Source organism: Mus caroli, unplaced genomic scaffold, assembly GCF_978045245.1.
Source record: "Mus caroli unplaced genomic scaffold, Mus_caroli_1 scaffold_4, whole genome shotgun sequence".
NCBI classification, from domain to species: Eukaryota; Metazoa; Chordata; class Mammalia; order Rodentia; family Muridae; genus Mus; species Mus caroli.
In genome coordinates, this window is record NW_028227259.1 from 55,248,027 (window position 1) to 55,270,257 (window position 22,231).

Here is a 22,231-nt window from a genome sequence, read left to right on the forward strand (position 1 = left end):
AAATAAAAAAGCAAACAAAAAGACTGGGCATGGCAGTGTACACCTTTGATTCCAGCACTCAGGAGGATCTCCTGGAGTTCAAGGCCACACTGCTCTTCATGGCAGGACAGCCAGAACCACACAGAGACTCTTGTCTCAAAAACAAAACAAAACCACAAACAAAACAGTTACTTTTTCCTTAAAAGGATGGGTGTGTTTCTTAGGAATTCTTAATAGAAACCAACAAATACAATTGCCTTCCCTGAGCAGGTTTTTAAGCAATTTTATTATCTGTGAGGGTGAGAGTGGGAGGTAATTTGTGCAGAGTACATGGTCGGAGGACAACTTTGTGCAGGCAGTCCCCTTCCTACCTTTATGTTGGCTCTGGGGACCAAACCAAGGCTACCGGACTTTCCTCAGACAGCACCTTTACCCAACAAGCCATCTCACCAGTTCTAAGCCATTTTTAAGATGGCTCCTCCACCCCCCCCCCACCTGAATCCCAGCACACTGGGAGGCTGAGAATCATACTCCTACAAATTCAAGGCCAGCTTGGGCTTCACAAGACTCTGAGAGGACGTTAGGTAAGGTAAGGAAGCTGTAGGTCACAATGTTACCTTTATTGGGCAAAGTTTGTTAGAGGCATGGCCAAAGGCTTACTTCCTCTGCAAGATCCAGAATTAGACAGACTTGCCTGTGATCTGTGCTGCCCCAGGCAATCTCTCCCCTTCCCCTTCCCACTGGCAGAGCAGCTGCCTTCCCCAGAGGAGAGAGAGAGAGAGAGAGAGAGAGAGAGAGAGAGAGAGAGAGAGAGAGAGAGAGAGAGAGAGAGAGAAGAAGAAGAAGAAGAAGAAGAAGAAGAAGAAGAAGAAGAAGAAGAAGAGGAGGAGGAGGAGGAGGAGGAGGAGGAGGAGGAGGAGGAGGAGGAGGAGGAGGAGGAGCCTGGAAAAGGACAGGAATGAGTGAGGGGCTTCAACAAGGTAGGGAAGCTGTGTGTGCTTACTAGGAAGTACTAGAGACTGCCCTGTGCAGCTCAGCAGTACCCAGTGCTCAGCACACACGAGCCTGTGGTTTGATCTCCAACATCAGCACCACTGAGATCAACAACTAAGTAAAGTGCAGGATTGTAAGGTGCGTGGGTAGCAGCAACGGGAAGGATGAATGCTGAAAAATTCGGTCATCGCAGTTGCTTAGAAGTTTCTTTAGAGCAACGTTGTTTAGAAACACTCTTTTGGAAGACAGACTCTTGATGGGAACTTCTGCTGAAATGAAAACTGCAGATTGTCCTCATCTGTAAGGTTTTAAAAGTAATATTAGAGTTTGTGATGAAAGCTAATGATAACTGCTATGGTCTAAATGGCCCCACCATCATTCATATTTAAAATGTAATCCCTATTGTTAGGTATTAAGAGGTGGACCCATTAAGAGAGGATTAGGTTGGGAGGGCTCTGCTTCTCATCAATGTATTAATCCATTTGAAGATTAATGGATTAATGGGTTAATGGGTTATCTATGTGGGGGTCTGTTTTAAACCAACTTGGCTCTATCTCTTATATGCATTCCACTGCCCATGTGATGCTGTTTGTCATGTCTGGACTTCAGTGTGTCAACACCAGTCCCTGCTACACATGACCTCTCAACCTTTGACTTCCCAGCTTCTAAAGTCACTGGCTAAAATATACCTCATTCCATATATGGTACTCAGTCTCTGGTATTCTGTCATTGTAACGAAAATGGGCTGTAGCAACAATAAAGAACACATCTGAAGTTCATGAACCCCATCCCATATACCATCCCCAGTCGCTGATATTCTGTCATTGTAACAGAAATGGACTATATCAAGTTCATGAACAAAAATAGCATTTTAAAAAGCAAGCTTACCAAGACTGGGAAGAATGGTGCAGCTATAAATCCAGTAGAGGAAATGGAAACAGAAAAATGAGGAGTTTAAGGCCAGCCTCAGCTATGCAGCAAGTGTGCCGTGAGATCTTGACTTTAAAAAAAAGTTACTTGGGTGGTGGTGGCACATGCCTCTTTAAACCAGCACTCGGGAGGCAGAAGCAAGTCCATCTGTGAGTTCAAGGCCAGCCTGGTCTACAGATCTACTTTCAAGACAGCCAAGGATACACAAAATAAACCCTGTCAAAAACAAACAAACAAAACAATGGGAGAGAAAATGCTTGCTAAACATTTCGCTTCAATTCTTCTGAGTAAAAACTAACCTTTTGTTCAGCTGCTGTGCCAATATTTCTCCCCTGACACAGAATTTGATATGGTTGAAAACCACACACTCAGCAAAATTATACATTATGAAGAACAGGAATTATAGTTTGACCACTAAAATTTTATGCAACTTTGTAACTAGTGTTAACAAAAGCAGTAATTGGTATCTTGAGAGATGCTTGGATGGTCCAGGCAGGCAGTGCTGCTTGGTTGGAGTTTGGCTCAAGGCTATTAAAATGCTATTAAAATGATTGTATGGAGTTACAGGGATGGAAAATAGATTAGACATTGCTAGGGCTAAGCATGGGGTGGAAATGGAAAGGCATGGGTATGAAGGAGAACTTTTGGTGGCTCTCCTCATCCACACCTTTGATAAAATTGTAAAGAACACACCTCACATACGTGCACACAAAACTAATAAAAACCTAATAGTCCTTGTGGATCATTCTGACGCCTGATACCTGTTTCCTGACTTTGACACTGTGACCACCCCCCCCCCCCAGGGGAGGTTGACGCTGTTTCTCTGAGAAACACTTTAGAAAGCACAGGCTTAAATCTTCAACAAGGAAAAGGAGTGTCCCACTAGCTTTTAAAGTAGTTAGCCGACTTCCTGCCGAAATAGTGCAATTTGGCTGAACAGTGAGCCGTGGAAGAGACAGCCCAGCCATGCTTCAAAAACATGCTGAGCCAACTAAAAGCGTGATGACATTGCTTCTAAAGCTGAGGACTGACAGCATCTGACAGCCAAGCTGGTACTGGTGTCACCTTCGAATACAGAGAACATTGGGTGTTTTGGCTTATTCCAGCAGGCATAAAACATTAGAAGGGAAATATTCCCTTAACTAGCTCTCTCCTCTGAAGCAGCACTATGGAATAACAATGTCATGGGCTCACACATCAGCTTCCCAGCTTCCCAGTTATCACAGGGGAGAGCTTTAAATCATCTGCCCCTAGGCAAATGGTGGGGTTCATGAAATTTCTTGAATGTCAGAAAATGTACTTTTGAAAAATACATTCCAAGTTCTTTAGAGCTTAGGAACAGCTCATGATGTTAGGGCAGCATGGAGTTTAAGTACAAGTGAACAGGCAAATGGCCCACTGGCAGGTGAGAAAAACATCAAAGAGAATTCTGAGCTCATGTGAAACAATGTTGCATTTGGGTTCTTAAAAACTTACACACCAAAGTGGTGCGTGTTTATAGGTACTGTGTACTCAAGAAAGCATTATAGTAACATCTGTATGGGGTAAACCGTTCTAGAGCTTCAAATCTATTGCCCTTGGACAGAAGACAAAGCAGATAAGGAGCAGGAGGATGCTTGATCTTAGTGGAAAGGAAAAGAAACATTTGTGTTTGGGTTTAACAATCCCAAGACCTGCGACAAAAGAGATGGTGCAGCAGTTAAGACCACTTGCTGCTCTGCAAAGGACCAGAAAGTGCAACTCCAGCATCCTCATGGCGGCTTACAACCACCCGAGACTCTAGTTTCAGAGGATGTGACACCTTTTTTCTGATCTCCACAGGCAGACAGGTGGTACACATACAAATAGACATACAGGTGAAAGACGCATACATACAAAATGAATACGCTTTAAAAACAAAACAAAACAAAACAAACAAACAAAATTGTGAGACCTAAACAATGTTTCCCAATACCATTGGAAAGAGTAGCTTTGTCCCAAGAAAGTTTGAGGTCTGACTGGGCCATTTTTAGAATTAGAATTTGGAATTTTCTCTTCCTTCTTTTTGCTTTGAAAAATGCAGAGATTTGATCATGGTTGAGATGTGAAGAGTTCCCTAAGCTAGATGAGGACATGCAAAGTAACAGAATGGAAGACTCAGCTGTCCCACAGCTACCTCAAAGCTGGAGATCTTCAACAAGTAGGACCAAGTGCCAGTCATCTTGCTGTAATCAGAGACATTTGGATCTAACAGGGTTTAAGGCTAGTAATAAAGTCATAACTGCTATAGGAGACCCTATATTTGAATTAGTGCCTTCTACCCATATAACAATCCAACTAAAGGGAATTAATAACAGAAAGGGACCATGATCCTGCTGGCTCACCATTGTATTCTCAGCTGCTGTCACCTAGAGGAGGAACAAATAATAGTGTTTCAATAAATGAAGGCGTATGTGAGTCCCCACATTGACAGGTAAGTAAACTGCCACTGAAGTCTGAAAGGGAGCCATATCTAAACAGCCATTTATGTTGTTGGATGTGCTGACAGATGCCACAAGCTCCTGTTTCTTATTTGTGCTGCTCTGTCTTCTTCATTCAGAGTCACCTCTAAGCACTTCCATGTGCGAATATTAGCAACCAGTAGGTGACGTTCTTATTTACCATTGATGTTACCGCTTCCCAACTTGTGGCCCTTTCCAAACTGAAGACCACCACTCTTGTGTAAGCTAGGTAGCTCTTTGCAATTAAGATAAAATAATAAGGCAAACTGGTATCATCCTAGTGGCCTTGGCAGATATATAATATTCAAAATGGATCACTTGCCAGGTGTGGTGGCATATACCTGCGATTCCAGCCCCTGAGAGGTAGAGAGAGGAGAAGGGGGAGCTTAAGTCATTCTCAGATACACAGGGAGTTCAAGATCAGCCTGGGCTATGAACCATGTCTCAAAAAAACAAACAAACAAACAAACAAAAAATGATTACTGATAGAGGGGTGAATGGTGGCCCTCAAAATATGTTTCCATCAGTATAACCTCACTTGGCAAAAACCCAACTCTTTACAGGTATAATTAAGTGCCTCAAGATTAGGTCACTGTGGACTATTTTGATAATTACCTTAGTCCAATGCCAAGTATCCCTATAGGAGCAGAAGAGGAGAAAGTCCTGTAAAACATAAATGTTGGAGCCATGCAGTCATAGGCCAAAGGCTGTCTGAAGTCACCAAAGCTGGAAAAGGCTGTAGAACTCTCTCTTGGATCTTTCATGGGATGAGAGAGATTGCTGGTACCTTGATTTTGGGTCTCTGGCCTCCAGAATTGTGAAAGAACAGATTGCTTGTTTGTTTGCTTGAGTGTACATGTATGCGTGAGTATCTGCCACAGGTGGGTAGTTGCCCTTCAGAGGCCAGAATAGGGTATTGGAGTTGTGATTGTAAGCTGCTCCACAGAGATGTTGGAAACCGAACTCAGGTCCTCTGGAAGATCAACAAAGCACTCCTGATGCTGAGCCATCTTGCAGCCCCAGAGAATACATTTGAAACTACCGAACTTGTAGCATTCTTTTTATAGCAGCCTGTGGAAACTGATTTTTAATCTGTTAAGCAAAACTGAGTTAAAATAAGGCAAAGGGTTCAACAAAATCACAGGCTATAAACTTTGTACTTATGTACTTATGTAAATATTCAATCTGCTAGCACATACACCTTCTATACATGTGCCACTTGAACATCAGTGTTCATATCATGGAGAGGCAGCATTATACCGAAGACTTGTATTTTGATTTCCTCACAGATAATAAACCTTGTCTCTTTTCTGAGAACATACCACTCCCATACATCAGTCAAGAACCATGAGGTGTTCAATTGCCCATGACAATTTTTCTAAGTGCAGTATTAGAAGCTAAGTAGGGATTACATAGAGATAGATGCACATTGCAGCTGTCCCTGAATAAGGCACTCTTGTCTTATTTATTATGATCTTGCAGAAGCACTTGTTCAAGTCCAGTCAGCAAACACTGGGCATGTAGCAGGTGCCTGGGACCCCACCAGGTGCTGAGCAGGCAAAGAGAAATCCAAGTTCTTGCAGTCTGATTCACTGAGACAAGTAGGACTCAGGCATAGTGCATGTGATAGAGGAGAAAGCACAGGTAGGAGATACCTTCACCCAGGGTGCAGTAAGAGAAGATGGGGCTGGGGTGAGTATCTTGAAGTGTTAGCTAACAGAATGAGGGTTGAGGGTATGTTGTAGGGGGAACAGCTGCTTGGAACATAGAGGTCCGGTATGATCTTTAGTCTGTGTTGTCAACTAAATAAACTCTAGAATCCTCTGGGAGACAAGCCTCCAGATATGCCTTCAGGGATTATCTTGATTGGGTTGAGTGGAATGAGAAGATTTGCTCACTGCCACCACAGGTGGTGCCATTCCCTAGGCTGCATACAAATCTGAAAGCTAGCTGGGCAAAAGCACTCATTGCTCTCTGCTTCTTGATGTGAGTAGCTGTCTGGAGCTCCTGATGACGTGACTTCCCCACTATGATGGACTGGACATTGAACTGTGAGCCAGAAGAGACTCATTCACCCTTAAATTGTTTTTGTCAGGATATTTTATTACAGCAACAGGAAAAGGAACTAACACACCTAGAAATTAGCAAGAGAATGCCTGGATTAAAGAATTCTACTGTGGGCAGGCCAGGGGAGCCAGCAGGGTAATGAAAGTAAAGAGCCTTAGTAAGGAGCTTGAGTTTCTTCCTTAAAACCAGAGGGAAAGTCTTCCTACCAGTTAACATGATAGGATCACATTGCTTTTAGGAAAGAAAATCTGCTGGTGTCCACTTCTACCTAAGAAAGGGACAGGAAGACCTGGGGTTCAGTTCAGCTGTAGTGTGTATACCCAGTGTCTGCAAGGTCCTGATTTGATCCCCAGTGCTAAAAAAGCAGAAAATGGGGCAGGATTATCAGGAAAGAGGCATTAGTCTTGGGGTGGAAAGGAGGTTTGGAGGATACATTAAGGGTTGCTTTGCAGGACTGGCTGAGAACAAAGCAAGGAAAAGCAGAACTTGAGACTTCTCTCCAGTCTTGATCTCCTAAAGTTCAACCCTAGGCTTTCTATTCATCCCTGTGCCAGCCTAGCCACTTGTATAAAATAAGTCCTCAGTTTATTCCCAGGTTGCTATTGGAGACTGGAGTTCTGGGTACTCTCCACATACTCCTGGAATCCCCTTCGCTTTCAAGTACATAAAGCTGCTGGGAGGGATGACTGACAGCTCTCACAGGCCATTCCTGGTTTTGTTCGTCTGCCGTTTAGTGGCTTCTTACTGGATTAATGGCCTGGTACATGAATCACAGTGACTGTCAGAGCAGAATGGAGTGCTGACTAGAGATTTGTTTTTGCTCTCTCCTGACTGTTGCTACTCTGAGCTTCAAGCAAGGATCAGATAGCAGTGTAATTGCAAATACCACATCCCCTGCTTGCAGCTCTCTCACAGGCATTGGTAGCATACATATATACATACATACATACATACATACATACATACATACACATACACCACATACATGACAAAGACACTGTTCATTTCTCTCTCAATATAACCTCTAAAGGAATCTCAATACCTCAACTGACTAAAACCTTTCTAAATCTTTTTTTTTGGACTGGGTGGATCAGCAAATGTAGCACTGTGCTCTTGGAATGCTGGACAGAGTTCACCTGCAGACTTGCTTCCTGAGGCCAAGGTGCCTCCAGTGTTCCTTGACTGGCTTTTATACCAAGAAAAGAAGGAAGGCAGGAAAACAGGAGTGCCTTCTGCAGAAGGGTGACTTGAGGCTGGGGTACCCTGAATCTTGCCAACTTGGGGTATCCAAGTACCATTGTGCACTAGGCTGGACTCAAAGGAATGAAGCTTAGCTGGGCAGGTGGGTGAGATAGGAACTCGGTCTGTGTGAGTGCAGAAGTACAACCTCCTCCAAAGATGGTTTTCAGCGAAACGGTTCTCTTTATTGGTGGTGAACGAGGGCTATACCAACCGAGGGGAGTGGGAAGTGGGTTTGGGGCTGGGTGTACATTGCAGGCTGGGGCTGAGATGAGAGATGCTTCATTTGCATGGAGAGGAACTCCAAGTTCTTGTTGGACGTGTCCCTGTAGGGAAAGAGGAAGTTTAGCCTGTAATTTGGTCACCCGGTTATGTGACCACCTCAAGGTGGTAGGAATGGGGGGGTCATCAGGCTTCTGTGCACTGGGTCATGCAGGCCCAGAGCAAGGAGGAAGCAGTCGTACTCCTGCAGATGAGATTTTTCTGGGATTGGACAAGTCTATACCTCATTCTTGCTCCAGACTGACTCCCCCAGTCTAACTACTTTCCGACCCCACAAAGTCCAGAGGAGGAGGCAGGTTGAAATGGATCTAGAGATAATCCGGATTCGGTCAACATTCTGGAGGGAGAGCTAGAAGATATTCTAAGGGTCTTGCTTTTTTTTTTCTTGAGTCTTGCCCACCCAGTACCAGTTGGTATAAACTGTACCTCTCTACCCATGCATTTTCAAATCCTCCTGCAGGTTTGTACTTCACTAGGTGAGAACCACTAATGGAGAGAATAAAGGGAAGTGATGAATGATGTGACTGAAGAGCTCAGGGTATCGGAGGCGGCACCTGAGGCTCAGCACACCACCACTGACAGAGCATCTCTGTCACACACGCTCAAAGGACTCCAAAAGGCCAGGTTAGACGTCAAGTCCAACTATGGAGTTAGGAAAGGTCGTGAGCATCAAACTCCCGTCTAACATCCCAAATCTCAGCACTTGCTGGCCACCCCCTCGGGCACATTGGTCCTATACTCTCATCAAGCTCTGTCTTAACAATACAGACTGTTCTTCCCCCAAGAGCTGGTGCAGTGGGTATCAAGTACCATCATGGTACTCTGAGGGCAGCGTGAGGATCTGTATTAATAATAACTGGTGGTCTTGCCTAATAGTTGAAACGTGAGAAAAATGGACAGGAGGATGATTTTGGATCATTTTCCAAGGATGCACTAAGATAAAAAATGATGTTGATTGAACTGCTTATTCAAAACCTACTATGTGACAAATTCTATTGACTTATTTAACTCAATGTTTCCTCTCAGAAGCAGAGTTCCTTTGCAGATCCATAAATGAGATGCAGACAGTAAATAAGGTGCTTGGACTAGGTTAGAATTAACTACTCCAACCCCTACTTCACATTAGCCACCAACAGTAATTGGATATTAAACATATACCTGTCACTGTCTCCACTTGCCGCAGTCTCCGACCCGCAGAGACAAGAACGACACAGACACCAAAGCGGGTTCACACAGCTTTCACTTTACTTGCAGCTTACTCCACAGCTTTTTCTTACAGCTCTTTTACTTGGGGCACAGCTATATTTATACAGTAGTGGCAACTGACCTCATCTCGCTCCACACCACCTCATCCAATCAGAATCACACACACTCCAGGCACGAGCTCAGGTCGTCACAGATAGGCTGACAGATCCAACTTGGCAGGCAGCTTACACATGCAGTTTCACTCTGCATGTTCGGGCAAGGCAGTAAACATGTGTGTTTCATGGGGCCTGGCAATGGGCCAGGGCGCCATCTTGGCCCATGCAGCTACACCCGCTTCCCGCATATACCCAAACAGAATTATAATACTTTTAGAAAATAAGATAGGATAATGGCTTTCTAGCTTGGGGTAGGCAAAATTTCTTACCAAATACACAAATTACTAACTTTAAAAGAAAAAATTATACCCCAGACTCCATCAAAATTCATACTCTTGATCACCAAGAGTTTTTAAGAAAGTGTCTTACTTTGGGGATCTGAGAATGGTTCAAGAGTGCTTCCTACTCTTTTCAGAAGACCCAAATCCAGTTCCTTGTCAGGCAGCTTATAACTACCTGCAGCTCTAGGAGATCTCATGGCGCACGGCTGTGCGCATATACACACAAACACACATAAAGAATAAATATTTCTTTTAAAGAAAATAACTCATTTTTAACAGAATACTAAAAGTGTTAAGTGTAAAAATAACCTGATATATTTGCCTGTTCTACACTCCTACTCTTAGAAAGCACAGTTAAGGAAATGAAGAGGAAGCTATCGTCTGGAGAAAATTTTATAGCACATATCTCTAACAAAGACTTATATGCAGAAATGTAAAGACCTCCAGTATGACATACAGAATGGGTAGCTACAGTGGGAGAACTGTCTGTCATTCAGTGATAGATGGTTTTGTTCTTGTGGGTATGTAGAAAAAGTGATGGAGTATATGGGAAGAAGAAAAACATAGAGAGCATGATGGCACATGCCAGTGTTTGGGGGCAGGAGCAGGAGGATCATGAGTTCAAAGCCAACCTCACCTTCCTGTCTGAAAACAATAAGTATGACAAAATCCCTCTAGGTCAGTGGTGTCAGATGTATGTCACTGTCTTTTGCCCCAGATAGAAAACCAGCTCATCTTGATTACTGTTTATGTTTTTCCCATCTAGTCTATAAAATCAAAGATTTTTTCAAAATTTGTCTTCTTGAAGATTAAATAAATGGAGTCAAGATGGAAGAAAATGAGGGATTTTTGTGGTTCCACTACAAATACAAATTTTTTAAAAATTTGGTGTTTTTACTAAAAAGATAGGTCTGCAATTAAATGGGGGTACATATCTAAGTCATAATTACATTCTGTGAAAAATCATAATCTTAGCTACCCAAAACAAACTGTACTTGCCAAAATTTGTAAATATCTTTATACATATGCAGAATAAGTGAATCAAAAATTATTGTGACAGTGATGAAGCTGTATACAAAAATATACTTCAGGACCAGTAATATGTCTCAAACAGGTAAAGTCACTTGTCACCAAGACTGATCACCTGAGTTTAATCTCCAAAACCCATGTAGTAAAAGAAGAGAATCTAGTCTTCTGACCTACACACAAACACACACACACACACACACACACACACACACACGCACGCACTTTATATATATGGGTCTAGACAGTTCCATGTGTCCATGTATTAAATGCTTGGTCCCTAGCTATTGGATGAGGCGAGAGAGAGAGAGAGAGAGAGAGAGAGAGAGAGAGAGAGAGAGAGAGAGAGAGAGAGAGAGAGAGAGAGAGAGAGAGAGAGAAACCCTGCTTGAGGGAAATGGAGTTCTTTTTACAGCAGCTAAAGAAGTTACCTGTCATAACTCCCAGGCTTTCTACTTGAAGTAGTCAGCTTCTCTTGTCAGATAGTAAAATTGCTGGCATCATTTGTCTTTCCTGAGCCTGGCCATTTGGGGAGAGGCACTAGCAACAGCTGGAAGTTAGAATTTAATTGATCATATAGGGTATCATGAGTCACTGGGTCAGGCCCAGTCAGGGTCAGATTCCCAGAGAGCGGAGGGGTTTGTTTCTTATTATTGGCCTTTTATTTCCTTCAGAATCCTTTAAAAGAAAGAAAGAAAGAAAGAAAGAAAGAAAGAAAGAAAGAAAGAAAGAAAGAAAGAAAGAAAGAAAGAAAGAAAGAAACCTTGTAAAATGTTTTAGGTCTTTGGGGAAATTCTCAAGGGGAATTGTGGGATATCATCTCTTCATCTTTGTTCTCTTGCTCTCAGCCATGTGCAATGGCTGATCATAGACTGGACCCTCCAATACTGTGAGCCTTGTGTGCTTGCTCTTGATAACTTATTTCCAGTACCTGTTACAGTGACAAAAAGCTGACTAGAGGATATTTAGTCCCCTGACTTTGGCTGTGGGTAACCACTGACCTCCTTTTTGCTATTATAGGTTTTTATTTGTTTGGTTTTGTTTGAGGGCTTAATTTCATTTTGAGACAGGGTCTTACATAAGCCCAGCAGCTCTCAAAGTCTCGATGTAGCTGAAGATAACCTTGAATTCCTAATTCTCCTGCCTCTACCTCCAATGTATCGCCGTATCCAACTATTGTAGTTTTACATATTGATAGACATACTGTGTAGAGTTTTTCTTTTCTGATCGAATTTTTTCTGAAAGTCATACCTTTGAGATGTATTGGTTTTATCCATGTCAATACAGCATCTATCTATCTATCTATCTATCTATCTATCTATCTATCTCTGGGATGGCTTCTTGCTGTCAGTTTGTTTGCAGTTCTGGCCTTGGAGCCTGGCTTTGAATTTGCTAGGCACTTGCTCAGCCACGGAGCTGCTCTCTGCCTCTGATGGGTGGTTTTCCATGGTGTGGCTCTATTACACTTGGTTCACCCGTTCAACAGTGATGAACATTTAGTTGTTTCCACTTGCGGCTGTTATGATAAAGTTGCTAGGCATGTATTCCTGGTGGGCTTGTTTGCATCTCCTATGTGCAGATACCTGGGAAGTAGAATTTCAGGACTGCATAACAACAAATCTAACTTTTGAAGATAATGCCACGTCTGGGTTTGTAGCATGGTGCTAGCTTACCACATATGAGGTTCTGGGTTCAATCCCCAGGCCAAAACCAACAAACAAAACCGATGTCATCCAGTGTGCTAGTCACTGCCATTTCTGTGTTCCCGCCAGCAGTGCGTGACAGATTTCAGGGGTACTATATCCTGTCAGCTTTTAGAAGTGTCAGTCTTCATGACTCGTTCATTACTGTGTGGTGATACTGTGAGTCTGAATGGTCATTTTCCTGAGAAGTAACAGAACTGACACCTTTTCCTATCAATTGCTTAGCAAGCAAGATGCCAAAATAGCCAATCAAACAAGAAAACAAGCTGCATTCTCGTGGTATAGCTCAGGACTATAGTGATTACCTAAAATCTCAAGGCATCACCCAAAAATAAAAGAAAAGAAATAAGCCCAGGCTTGACCAATATTGGTACAGGAAATATGGAACAAATTAAATGGTGACTCTTCAACAGGTACATATAATGGTGGCATCATGTTACTCCCCATCTCAACTTGAAGGCTGAATCATTGAATCATTGACTTAAGCACCTATTTTCTACTGAACAAATTTATGCTTTAGAATGGAATGGAGGAAGCATATAATTACATGACATCATAAACAGAGATAGTTTTGCCTATAAAATACTCATTTTTATAACAACATATTTAATTTTATGTACATATATTATACATTATATATGTAATATATAACATATGTTATGCTAATACGATATGATATGATACGATATGATATGATATGATATGATATGATATGATATGATATGATATGAAGGTGTTGGATCCTCTGGAACTGGAGTTAAAGACAGTTGTGAGCTGCCATGTGGGTGCCAGGAATTGAACCCAGGTTCTTTGGAACAGCAGCCAGTGCTCTTAAATCACTCAGCCATCTTTCCAGCCCTAAAAATACTTGTTGAAGAAAGGTATTTGGAATGAAGAAGAGACACCATTTGTGACAATGACTTGGCTGAAATATTTCCACATTTCAACACACAAAAGTTGAAGATAGTGAATATCTTTGTACTTGTATCCTATGTCCTACAACAACTGTAACAAAATATCCTAGCCCAGGTGGCTTTAACAAGAGAAATATATTCCCTACAGTTCTCCAGGCTTGAGGGCCAAGGTCAAGGTATCAGCCTGTTTGATGTCTTCTCTCTTGGCTAGTAGTTGGCTGTCTTATCCTCATAGTCTCCAGTGGCTTTTCTTTTGTATGGGGATACTTTGGGTCTTTTTGTCTATCTTTATGAAAGAACTCGTCAGATTGGATGAGAGATTGTTCTAATGAATTAACACCTCTGTAAAGTCTGTCTCAATGGATGTGAACCAACAGAGTAGGTTCCAGGAGGGCCAGAGTGAAACAGAGAAACCCTGTCTACAATAAATAAATAAATAAATAAATAAATAAATAAATAAATAAATAAATAAATAGTTAGACAAACAAGCAAACAAACAAACAAACAAACAAATAAATAAAGGCTGTCTCCTGAGCAGGAGAAATGACTCACAGTTAACCGTAAGCACAGGACAAGGTGGGACAGGCAGAGACAGGTGATCGCTGAGTTTAAGGCTAGTCTGGTTTACACAAAGAAATCCTATTTCAAAAACAAACAAAAGCACATTTAGAAGAGTCATTAGGGATTTTACAACTGCCTTAACTCAAGCCTTAGGGGAAATCAGACTCCCCTCTGTCTCTGGTGCACACAAGTATACACACACACACACACACACACACACACGAATAAAAATAAATATCTATCTCCACATAGAATCGTATTCTAGGAGGGAAGAGTGGAGTCCATAACAATCCATGAGACAAGTCAGGCTTAGGCATCCCCATAACTTGTATGTAATACAGCAGACCTCAGCACCAGGCTCTAACTAGCTAGGTCAACCAGGGCAGGAAGGAAGCACGGTCAGCCCTGTTATCTGAGGTAACCTTTGTGCTCTATGATTTGCCTGTGTTATATACAACCTACTACCAGGCTCCAAAGTCCATCTCTTGAGACTGATGATATGTCTGCATACTTTCAAATCATCATTTTAAAAATAATCTCTTTCTTCTGTTCATAAAACTATTGCATGCCCATTGCAGAGAAAAATAAAATATTAAATAATGTGTATAAAAGAAAACAATTATCTTGGAAAGCACTATACAGTAATATCCTCTGTTATTACCCTTTATATAGAGCCATCAAAATGTGTTTGTTTGTTTGTTTGTTTTTTGTTTTGTTTTTTTTTTTGTTTGTTTGGTTGGTTTTTTTGGTTACAGTGTTTTTCTGTATAATCCCGGCTGTCCTGGAACTCACTCTGTAGACCAGGCTGGCCTCGAACTCAGAAATCCATCTGTCTCTGCCTCCCAAGTGCTGGGATTAAAGGCGTGTACCACCACTGCCCGGTCAAAATGTTTTTTTTTTTTTTCCTATGCAAATACTTTTACCTTGTTGCCCGAGTCCAGATACCATTTGATCTCAAGGGTTATTCACTATCATGACAAGCATCTGTCCATAACATACACATGTGGTACCTGACTCAGAAGCAAGCAGCAGAGAGGCTTGCAGGCAAGGCTCACAATCTGTCCATCACTAGGAATGTCTTGGGCCTAGACTAGGAAGGGCCACCGCTCCTTCCTCTAGATCTTCTATCTTGATGCAGTCAGGGCAGCATGGTCAGTCGTCCTATGGTCAGAGAGCATACATCACTTTTGCAACATCAAGACTTCTGCCTGCCTGCAGCAGGCCTCTGCTTTTATTATCTACAAGGGGTAGTTACACTCTAGCATTGCATTACGTCATTACATAGTACTTCTTTCTTTCTTTTTGTTTTTTGTTTGTTTGTTTGTGTTTGTTTTTTAAAGGTAAGGTCTTCCTTTTTAAATTTTTTTATTGGTTATTTTATTTATGTACATTTCAAATGTTATCTCCCTTCCCAGTTTACCCTCCACAAACCACCTATCCCCTCCCTCTCCCCCTGCTTCTATGAGGGTGCTCTCCCACCCACCCACCCACTACCATCTCATCACCCTAGTACTCCCTTATGCTAGGTCATTGAGCCTCCACAGGACCAAGGGGCTCCCCTCCCATTGATGCCAGGTAAGGCCATCCTCTGCTACACATGTAGCTGGAGCCATGGGTCCCTCCATGTGTTTTCATGAGACTCATTTATCCAGAGATTTTCTGACTGTTCTGGTGCTTAAGGTTACATTCCCGAAGGTCTTTTCTGCTTTTCTTTTCTTTTTTTCTTTAGATTTATTTATTTAAAAAAAATTGAACTAAATTTTTTATTATATTCAACACAATATATATTTTTATACCAATCATAAAAATGATGGACATGTCATTAAATGAACATCAATAGGTGAAGTCTTTTTGTTTTAGTACTTTTTTCTTATCTGCCACACACAGCTGACATGAGCTGGCTGCTCATCCAACTGCTACCTGCTACACATAGTGGACATGAGCTAATTGCTCACCACGTAAAATTCAACTCAGCCCAGTTCTTATTTCTAATTTATATGCTCTCTACATTCCATCCTCTGAGTCCTCAAGCCACTCAGGGTCTCAGGGATTCACAAGGGCACACACATAGGTCAGGGGGACCAAAGTCATGTGTAACAGTTTCTCTAATATTCAGTTTGACAAAGCTTATATAGTAGTCTAATCTTAAAGGTAGCCTCTCCAGTCTTGGCAGCATGCTACACATTTTGTACTTGTTAAATCATGAGGGGAGGGCTTTCCATGTAATATAAGCATTAAGTTGGAACAGGCTTTCCTCTAGAAATGGTTTACCAATTGTCTGGTACAATCTGCTTCTAGCATTTTTAAATCATGGGGTGGCATGGGAGATTTGGCTCCATATTAGTCTCTACTAGGCTTTTACGGATTCGCCATCACACATGATCAGAGCTTTGCACAGATCATACTGATAATGGCTGCCTTTGTTTATATAGGCTGCAAACACAGAGGCTATGCAGTGACTTGCCTGTCTAATGGGTTCCTTGTATAGCGGGTATCTGGTCATTGGCAAGTGGAAACAAACATGGTTTACTAATTTAAAGTAAGCCTTCCTCTGGTAGGCCCCGGGGGTTTATCATGGTTAATGAGGATAATAAGCACAATTTTTGTGAGATCCAAACATGGATACACGCAATCTGCTAAACAAGTCTTTCAATGACACCATCGTTTTATTGAAACAATTAACAAAAAAAAAATATTTGATTGTGGAAGTTTCCCAGGTTGCATTAACACCCTGCGTACATCCCCACGTTCTTCCTATTAGCAATTCTTGTTTTCCTTATTACAGACATATTTAAAAAGAAACAAACGTATTCTTATGGTTAGGACAAGAAGAATGCTAAATATCATGAACCAAAATACTTCTTTCAATGAATGAAACCAATTATATATAGGATAACACACAAAATCAAACTGAGCAATCCTAGCTAATTGGTCCCATATGCCACACTTTTTCAATTTCTTATTCCAGTCCTTCTTACACATGAAGGTGTTTGCTCTCAGCAGGCTTTCCATATTGTGTAATTCTGCTGTCTTATGCACCCATAATTCTTCTTGGATCAAGACTGTTTGATGTATGCTCTGTAGTTGTGTCTCATTGTGCTCTGCTACCTCGTCAATTTCTCTAGTGGTGTTACCAAATTTATCCATGTGACTTTTCTCTATTTCAATATCAAATTGTGTGTCTGACAAGAAGTAATTTTTTCCTTGGTAGTTTACTGTGATAGTCTCTTCTGTTTGTGTACTACCATCTGGGAACCATTATGTACTAGGTAGCATCCTCTAGTTATATTCCATTCTATGTGATTATCATCCATGCTTGTTTCATTTAAATAATTGCATCTAGCTATAGTTTCATTATTGGTGAATACCAAGAACTTATAGTTACCCAGGATTTGTACAGTCTGAGACATAGTGGAATGTGCCAATGCTGTTTCTTCTAATTTTTTATGGGTACATGTGGATATACATATGTGTTGGGTCCTACTCTGTATACAACATAGGGATTTATGGTGTTGTGTTATTAACATTTATCCATATGAAGTGGTCAATTGGTGCCATCCAGGTTTCCTCCTGTGTATATGGTGTTTTATACAATATATATGTTTGTGATATATATTTATCCATGTATCCATTCTATGCATTATCTAAAAATATTTGTGCTTTAGTTCACATACCTTCAGCACAGTAAGACATTCTTTCTTTTTTTTTAAGATTTATTTATTATTATTACGTAAATTCACTGTAGCTGACTTCAGACACACCAGAAGAGGGTGTCAGATCTCATTATGGGTGGTTGTGAGCCACCATGTGGTTGCTGGGATTTGAACTCAGGACCTTTGGAAGAGCAGTCAGTACCCTTACCCACTGAGCCATCTCACTAACCCCCAAGACATTCTTTCAGTGTCCAGAATAGTTTGAAATTCAGGGGTTTGTCTGCCCATTGCTATTGTGAACAATATGTCTAATTCTATAGTTATACTTACTTCATTAGATTTATAAATTTGGCACATAATCAGGTTATGAATAGTGGTAATGAGATTTGACATCCTTTTATATTCCTAACTGCATGTTTCCTGGAATACCTGTATCTCTGTTTCCATAGTATTTACTATCGTATGTAATGAATCAATTGGTTGTGATACTTTGTGATACATGCTTTGGCTGTGTCTGCATTAATTTTTTTGTATATGCCTCTGAGGATTGCTCCAGCCACAAAAGCTCCCACTGCTAATGTTTGTAGGGGGTTTTCTTCTGAATTTATTCATTGAGGAATATTGTAGTTCATAAGAAAGTCCATCTGGGCAATGTGTTTTGGGAGGTTTTAATGCCATTAAATTAATTTTTAACTAGAAGAGTCTAATTCTTGTGCTGATAATGTTGTGTCTGGTTCAATAAATGGAGCTCTTACTAGTTTTGGTTTACCTGGTGGTGGTATAATCCATTCTCTAGGATAGTGGGCTGTTTTAAATTTAATCTGCATAGTATAATTATATTTTATATTACCTCTGTCCATTATACATGGTATATTTGAGGGTTCCTAATTGTGCTATAATGCCCTGGTCATGGGAAAATAATAAATAGTATCCATGATTCCCCAATCATATGTTGCATATTTGCTTTAGACTTGTGGGCTGTCTAATCTGACATCACCCATTCTTTATATTGTGGATTGTGTAGTTAGTAATAGAAATAATATGGTAATTTATCATGTCTAATTTTTTAAATGGACTTCATATCTAAATCCCAAGTTTTCCACCATGGTACTGTTTTATTCTGTATTGCCAGAATGGAATACAATATCCTATAATACTTTAATTCTTGTGGTGTGCCTGCCTTTTGTATATTTTGAAGATAATATGTGGTTTAATATATTCCACCTATGTCCACCCTGAATACTTAAAGGCTGGTATTTGTTGTGTCTCTTTAAATATAGTAACATTTTTGGCTGGTATTGTTTTTGTAGTGTCATTTACTTTAATGTCCCATGATATAGGGAAATCCAACGTTTGTGTATCTAGTACTGTATCGCAGATTGATCTCAACCAACTGTAGGACTTCGTTCTATTACCTGTGTCCCAAAAGGTCTCATTACCATGATGCTGATCACCAAGCATGAGGACTGCGTATCTGCCTATTAAATACTCCTTTAGAAAGGTAATGTTTGCCAGGGTCCTCTTATGTTTGCTATTCTTGATGTGTTAATTTTATTATAAGTATCAAACTTGAATGATATCGCTCTCATTGGATATCTGAATATTACTGGGATATTCTAATTACTAATATATAACATCACTGATTCCCTTATTTTGTTCTTAATGTTCCATCCAAATGTTTCTGTGTCCATGATTTTAAAGGTTGAAGAGGTACGGCTCAAATTTTTGTCAAGTGGGCCCATAACATTCTGGCCCGCAAAGCTTGCTGTTACATTTGGTATTGCTGTTTTACTCAGACAATTATAAACTATATTGGGGGGGGGGGGGTCCTGTGTCCTTGCAATGCTGCCTTCTACTCCTACTGGGTAGCACATGTGTGTTGTAGTGCTATGCATGCAAGACTGGTTTTCTCTCTGGTGTCACTGTTGCTGTCCGTGGTTGTGGAATGGGGTCAGTAAGCACTCACGGCTGTCTGTAATGTTGTATGCCCAATGCCATTGCTCTCCAGTATTGTTTTAGGTCTGAGAACTTTTTAGTTCTGATACTATAGCCCCAGGATGGTGTACTGTATGGTGTTAGGTTGCCGTACCATGGTAAAGTAAGAAATTCTGCTACACATAGCCAATTTGCTGTGTTCCATTCCTGTCTTAAAAGTTTCATCTATCTTTGCTTTCAAGAAATTGGGGCATCTGTTCCCATACGACTTGGACAAAGGTGGCATCCCTGATCACAGGGGCCAGGGTTAAACAGGTATACTCAGGTGGTGTGTCCAACTCATCAGTTTGCATGGATTTATTGTGGTTGTAGGGGTTGTGGGGTAGGTGGCTGTTTTATCAGAACCTTTCTTATCAACCTTTTCATAATCATATTCCGCACGATATTCATACATCTGTTCTTCCAGTGCCAGAGTTGTGTGGTCTTACTGATAATTTCCTCTAGAGCATCTCTGGTTTGGTTGCAAAGTGCAACTTTAAGAATGTGGAACTGGGCCGGGCGTGGTGGCGCACGCCTTTAGTCCCAGCACTCGGGAGGCAGAGGCAGGCGGATTTCTGAGTTCGAGGCCAGCCTGGTCTACAAAGTGAGTGCCAGGACAGCCAGGGCTACACAGAGAAACCCTGTCTCGAAAAAAAAAAAAAAAAAAAAGAATGTGGAACTGATGGCCATATCACAGTCAAAGGTTGCTTCTGTTTCTATGCCTGTAAAAGCGGTTGTGCAACCCTTTGATGTTTTATAGATGTTATTATATCTTAGCTGTGAGGGTTTTCTCCAATGGTTACTGAATATAGCTCTAGCATTGGATAGGTTGGTATGCAATTCATTAAGATGGCATTTTCATGGCTTTTGCTCATGAATGTTAGTATTATTTCCCTCTGTAGCCACAAGATATGTAGGTCTTAAAGAGATGTGCTGGTTTGGAGGCTGCTCTGAATTGGTCACATCCTCTAAGCCATCTATAATTTAAATAAGCATATTTCTGCCAAAAGGAGTGGGTGCTACCAATGAATCTTGTCCAGTATGTCTCATCTGTCCAATAACCTAGTAGTTTCCTATCTGGTCCTACAAAAGTGGGGTAGGTGGTGGCATTAAAATTCCTGGGAGGTCCAATATTTGGTATGGTGGTGGTTCGTTTTCTTGAGGGATTACTAGCACTACTGGTTTCTATGGACCCTGTGCTGACCACTGTGCCCGAACTTGTGGTGCTAGGTATTGTGCTAGTGGCTCCTATATTCCTTGGTGCACTGGTTGGGGTGCTTCCAGTTGTATTGTTGCCTGATGTTCCCTGACATAATCCAAAAAACAATTAAGAGCCACAGCATAATGATACTAATATGCTTGCTGCTGGAATTGCTTGTGGGGAGGCCATTGTAATTATGGCTATTCCTCCTATTGTTCCCAGGAGCATATACAGGATAGGCATGCTGAGATGTTTCCACCTTTAGGTTATAATTAGTATGGCTGTTATCCAGTGTGATGTTTGTGAAGTCAGTACCAATACCAAGAGGATTGCCAGGGTACCTTAACATGTATGGTGATGTAGGAACCTAGACCAATTGGCAGATTTTGTTCCTGCCAACTTCCTGTGGGTTATATTTATCCCTTGACTTGTTATTTGGTCACACCAGTGTGTTGCAAATTTACCACCACTATAAATAATTATAAATACTATAATTATTGCTAGGCATGTAGAATAGAGGCTTTTGCATAAAGATGTATGTATAATGTGTCATGCAATATCTTCCAGTCTGGACAGTTTTAGGTTGGCTTCACCTTGGGTAATCCAGACAATTTTCCCTATCCTTCGGTAACCACTTCTGCTGCCTCAAGTGTCTGACCCTTCTTATTCCTGTGAATGTAATTATAGACCCTACTTAGTACCTTATCCTGCGCCATTGGGTAATCTTTATCTATGTTATAGTTTACTGCATCTTATATCGGGGATTCCCTACTCAATCTTGGTCTAATGTTTAGTTCATGTGTGCATTTCATTAGTTCTTGTGCCAGGGAGCTGCTCTTATCTCTACATGCTAGCTCAGTTTTGAGCAGGCCATCAGCTCTTTTGATGGCTCCTGCTGTTGTTGGCTGATAAGCCACGTGATAGTGCCATTGTATATTCATAATCTTACAAATATTTTAAATGTGTTCCCTGTGGGACACATTCCTTGATCAGACTGTATAATACTTGGGGTCCCACAATGGGAAACCCAATCCCATAGTGTGGGTGTGGTTAAAGATCCTAATCTGGTGCCTAAGTCTACCAAGGTGCATACAAATTCTCCTTTCCATTGACTTAATGGTCCTCTAAAGTCTATTTGGAAGGCATGATTGAAACTCAGCCTATGTCCTGTTTTCCCTATAATTGTGTGTGAATCTAGTTTTATATCCTAGGCAATGTTTGCATTAGTTTATTGCATCCTTAATCCTTTTCCATGTCACCTTTAAGTTTCTGCCTGGAAACCACTGGAACACGGTGTGCAATCCTGCATGTCCCAGGGTCTCGCATATTTTTAATATTTCTTTGGTGGTAATCTCTGTCTCTAAGTCTCTGGTTGGTATCGGCTTCCAATCTGCTTTAAGCCTTAACTTACTGGAGCCCATCTGCTCTGCCTTCCAATTTCATTTTAATCTAATTGCTAGGCTGGCTAATTTACCCACTGTATCATTATATCTATACTGGTCACCTTGTTAGTATGGGTGTCCACATAATATATGTACACCTTAATTTCTTTGGCTACATTATATAATTCCATCCAAAATTCCTTGG